General features: G+C 37.8%; 1 pseudogene; it reads left to right on the forward strand.

Annotated features, from left to right (window-relative positions):
- The first annotated feature begins 2,086 nt into the window (after positions 1–2,086).
- Positions 2,087–2,974, forward strand: LOC116070562 (annotated as a pseudogene).
- The last annotated feature ends 2,466 nt before the right edge of the window (positions 2,975–5,440 follow it).

The following is a 5,440-nucleotide window of genomic DNA, read 5'->3' on the forward strand; positions in this document are numbered from 1 at the left end:
CCAGTAGTTCTCTCCAATGATTTTTCCTCCTGCCTTACATCATTACACACCAAGTATAAACCATAATTGTTCAGGCAAGCTATTTCCTTACTGTGAGCCAACTATATTGTCTGAAAAAAAGCTGGTTTCATATTATAGTTTTCCTATTTCTCTGTTTTTCCGCCTGTTTCAATTTTTCATTTTCTTTACAGTATGAGTCACAAATCCCAGTATCCTCTGGTCATGATAAAATTGAACAGGCCTGCTAATCTTCAGCTTATAAACACGCATTCTTACTTTTTGTTGAGTGTGCCTTCAGTTGTTTCTCCATTATATCTCTGTGTTGTGCCATTTTACCAACTTATGTTTAAGGAGTTCTCTGAATACTCTAAGAATGGAATTAACATAATTGCTGTACTACTTACCTACTAGTCACAATCAATTAGATCATCATACTTTTTGTATGATTGTTCAAGCACTTTGGTGAGATGTTGAAAGAATATAGTGAAGGCTAAAGCTGGTAGGCTACTACCAGGAATCATCTTTATATATAGAAATCTACTCATTAACCAGCTCTTTAGAATAGGATGTTTCATCAGGCATTAATCCATCATTTCTGTCTTATTCTTTTCTGAACCTTGTCCATGGATGCCTTGTCAGACTGATTTGTCGTTGTGAGTCTATGCTCACCTCTACCTCTAAGGAGCCATCTTTCAGCTTTAATGAGGTGCTGCTCAGCACGCAAGCCTCTGTTGTGCTACACATCAGCACAGCACCATCCTCACACTTACAAGTCTAATAATTACTTGTCAAACTTCAAAAACCTCATAGAACTTTGTTTTTTTTCTTTAATTTTCTTAAGTAGCCTCAAAAATTTATTCATGAACTCATTTGGAGAATTCCTGAGTGACTTGCTATTTTCCAAGTGTCCTTGGATAGCTATAAAATATTGATTGATTTGGAAACAATCTGATTTAGTAGACATTTGAAATAAGTATGTTTGTAACTAAAATTTTCCTCAATGACGCCAAGCTTCAGCCGCTTGCTGATGTTCATTGTTCATTCTCTTTCTACTTGAGAGTAATTCTAGAAACCACATTCTCATTTTCTTTTTGTCAGTCATAAACATGACAAACTGTAGGCCATGAGTTTTCCAGTCATTACTGAAATTATCTTGAAGCCACTCATTACTTCACCTTGTCATCCTTGGGATTGGTTTATATGCTGAGTTCAGTCTAGACTAGAAAAAATATGCTCTCAAAGTTTAGATGTTAATAGCATTCTTAAAAATTTAAGGAGGGAGACAGGTTTTGCCATGGAAAAAGGCTCAACCTTGGGAGTCCAGATAAATGTTGCTTTCTTCAGATTTTCTAGGTTGGTGATTTGCATATTCACAAAATTTCACTACTTTAATTTTTTTTTAGACAGGGTTATAACCTGAGAAAACTATGTAATAATAAGTTATACTCTAACTTTATGTCAAGGTCATTCTTATTTGAGACATAAAGCACATATAAGACAAAAATACTGGAAATGAAGTGAGAAGAGCATTTGAGAACTGAGGAAATATTTATTCTCTTTCTTTCTCACTGTGTGTGTCCATGTGTGTCCAACAATAAATCTCTGTCTGTCTGTCTGTCTGTCTGTCTGTCTGTCTCTCTCTCTCTCTCTCTCTCTGTGTGTGTGTGTGTGTGTGTATGTGTCTGTGTGCCTCTGTGTGTGAATTTATATAAGGCTATGATTGACTTTTATGGTAACATGTACAAGTCAGCAATTGATGTCAGCATTTCTCACTGAATCAGGCATTCTTATTGAGTCCCTAAGATATACCTGATTCCAATTCAAATACTGGGAATATATGAGCATTCTAGTATAAGCAGCGTTCTATGTGTGTGCTGAGGATATAAAATCTGGACTTAGTGCTTTCATAGCAAAATATTTGTTCCTTGGCAATCTTTATCCCTTTATCATCTCTATACCCTGAATTACATATTCTGATGTTATACATTAACAATTCTCCATATAGCTAATTAAGAGCTTATAAACTGAATATCAGTTATTCTTTCATAATTTAAATACATTAATATCTTCTCCAGGAAAACACTAAATGGTGGATGACACTGGTGCAGCAGGAAGGCCCGGAGGACCGGGAGGGCCAAAAGGACGGCTGGGGGGGGTGGGTGGGTGGGTGTTAGGATTAGGAGGCCCTGGAGGCTTCCACGGAGGATTCGGCAGTGGTCTTAGGGGCCTTAGGGGCAGCGGTCGTGGTCGAGGCAGTGGGACTCCCAGAGGTAAAGCTGAAGACAAGGAATGGATCCCTATCACCAAGCTGGACCGCCTGGTTAAGGACATGAAGATAAAGTTCTTGGAGGAAATCTACCTGTTCTCCCTGCCCACTAAGGAGTCTGAGATCATTGACTTTTTCCTGGGTGCATCCATGAAGGTTGAGGTTCTGAAAATCATGCCGGTGCAGAAGCAGCTGGCCAGTGGACCAGGTTCAAGGCATTCGTAGCTATTGGGGACTACAATGGTCACGCTGGTCTGGGTGTTAAGTGCTCCAAGGAGGTTGCCACTGCCATCCGAGGGGCCATCATCTTGGCCAAGCTTTCCATTGTCCCTGAGCGGAGAGGCTACTGGGGAACAAGATTGGCAAGCCCCACACTGTTCCATGCAAGGTGACAGGCCGCTGTGGGTCTGTGCTGGTGCATCTCATCCCTGCCCTTAGAGGCACTGGCATTGTCTCTGCTCCTGTGCCCAAGAAGCTCCTGATGATGGCCGGTATAGATGACTGCTACACTTCAGCCAGAGGCTGCACTGCCACACTGGGCAACTTTGCCAAGGCCACCTTTGATGCCATCTCCAAGACCTACCAGCTACCTCTGCAAAGACACTGTTCACCAAGTCTCCTTATCATGAATTCACTAATCATCTTGTGAAAACCCACACCAGAGTCTCTGTTCAGAAGATCCAGGCTCCAGCTGTGGCTACAACATAAGGGTTTTTATAAGACAAAAATAAAAGAATTAAGTCTGTTAAAAAATACTTTAGTATTTAAAAACTAAAAATGCTCAATAATTACATGGTTGAGTAGATTAATTGTATTTTAGTATTAGTATGTTGCACAATTATTTTTAGTGAATTTCTGTAGATTTGTTTTATTTTACATATGTCATTTTAAATATTTTTGCATATTCTATGTTTGGAATTTTACAATGCATTCTGCATTAAAATTTGTTATAAAAGTAATAATATGTTTTGTTCATTCACAATTTTATGAGATTTTTTTACAAAACTGGAACATTTAAAAAATATGTCACATACTGAAATTAACTGACTCAAAGGCTATACTGCTCTGTGAATTTCTATACTATTTAAATTGCCATATTGAAGTTGTGGGGTTTCACATTGGGTTTTATACTTTCTCTAAGAGATATAATGGTACACCAGCACACACACACACACACACACACACACACACACACACTTACTTTACGTGTATATGTGTTTTCCTTCTGGTATGTCTGTGTACAATGTGTACTCACAGTCCCCATGCAGACACAAAGAGGTTATACTATCCCTAGAACTGGAGTTAGAGACAATTGTGAACACCATCTGCACGCTAGGATTTGAACCAACATTCTCTGAAAGAGTTGTCATTGCTTCTAATCACTCAGCTATTGTTCTAGCACCAACAGCTCAATCACTTTTTAATATTTAATAATAAACTCGCTTATAATCAATATTATAAACTACTTATATGGAAATTAATGATTTGTAGGGTGTTTATATATATTTTATTGTCAAGATCACTCATTATTAAACATTGTTGAATATGAATTTAAAGAATATGTATTTATTAAGTTTTTCATTAAAACATTAATTTGGAGCCTAAAACATACTAATCTATATATTAATATATTTTTTAGACATTAACTCACCTACAAAAGTATAAGTATTTTATTTTGTAATTTTTTTTTTTAATACTAAGGATTGAACCTATAGTTTCATGGTTCTCTAGTATTAAGCTAAGTTCCTAGTGCATTTTGACTTCTCTGAAGATGAGTCAGTGTCTCCTTATATTGAGCAGGGAGATCTGGAACTTACTCAACTGTCAAAGAAGATCTTGAACTTATGTTTCTTCTTTAGTCTTTGAAGTAGCAGAAATGACAGTGCCATGTCAAAAGGCTAAACTTATCTATACATTCTTTTTTTTTCTTTTCTCTTATTGGATATTTTCTTTATTCACATTTCAAATGTTATCTTTCCTGGTTTCTCCTCTGAAAATACCTTATCCCATCCTTCCTCACCCTGCTTCTATGAAGGTGCTTACCCACCAACGTACCCATTCCACCTCCTGCTCTAGCATATCTTGACACTGGGGCATTGAGCCTACATAGGACCAAGAGTCTCTCCTTCCATTGATGTTCAACAAGGCCATCCTCTGCTACATATGTGACTGGAGCCATGAATCCTTCCATGTATACTCTTTGGTTGGTGGTTTAGTCTCTGGGAACTCTGGGGTGTCTGGTTGGTTGATCTTGTTCTTCTTTGTATGGTATTGCAAACTCCTTCAGTTCCTTCAGTGTTTTTTCTAACTCCTCCACTGGGGAGCCTATGCTCAGTCCAGTGGTTGGCTAAGAGCATCTGTCTCTGTATTTGTCAGCCTCTGGCACAGCTTCCCAGGAGACAGCTCCATCAGTCTCCTGTCAGCAAGCACTTCTTGGCATCCACAATAGTGTCTGGGTTTGGTGACTATATATGGGATGGATCTACACATGGGACAAGCTCTGGATGGCCTTTCTTTCTGTTTCTGCTCCACACTTGGTCTCCATGTTTCCTCCTGTGAGAATTTTGTGCCCCCTTCTGAGAAGGATTGTTTGTGTTTCCAATTTTTTTGACAAATTAGAGAAATTATGGTTGATAATATTTCTACACATTCTGAGCTATCAGAGAGCAAACGTAAGTATAATATGATTACATTTTTACTGTCAATTTCAAACTAATGTCTAGTTCATATTACTGATAGGAAAGAACATAAAATTCTCTTCTACCCAAGACCCAAGGAATATTGTAGAAGAGGTTACAGGAAAACCAGAGGATCAGAGTGTTAGTTTGCTAGTAAGCTTGTATGTTCTAGGAATACCTGAAGTTATACCCATAATATCTGCCCATTGAAATTGCTCAAATGTGAAATCAGCAAAGTTAATACCAATGAACATTCCAAACTGTATAAGAAAAATCCCCATAAAGTCTCAACCCAACACAAAAGAGAATAGGCAACTGAGTGAAGCTTGGAACCATAGATGTGGTCTTCCCTAAGGAAGAGAAGAGAATGTCAACTCTTTGTTCAGTGCCAAATATTGAGCCCTGAAAATATAAGCATACAGGAAGTATTATATAGGCTCAATAGCTTATAGATAGAAATATATATTTATACATATACTGTATATGTACATAGATA

This window comes from Mastomys coucha, unplaced genomic scaffold (genome assembly GCF_008632895.1).
Source record: "Mastomys coucha isolate ucsf_1 unplaced genomic scaffold, UCSF_Mcou_1 pScaffold22, whole genome shotgun sequence".
NCBI lineage: Eukaryota > Metazoa > Chordata > Mammalia > Rodentia > Muridae > Mastomys > Mastomys coucha.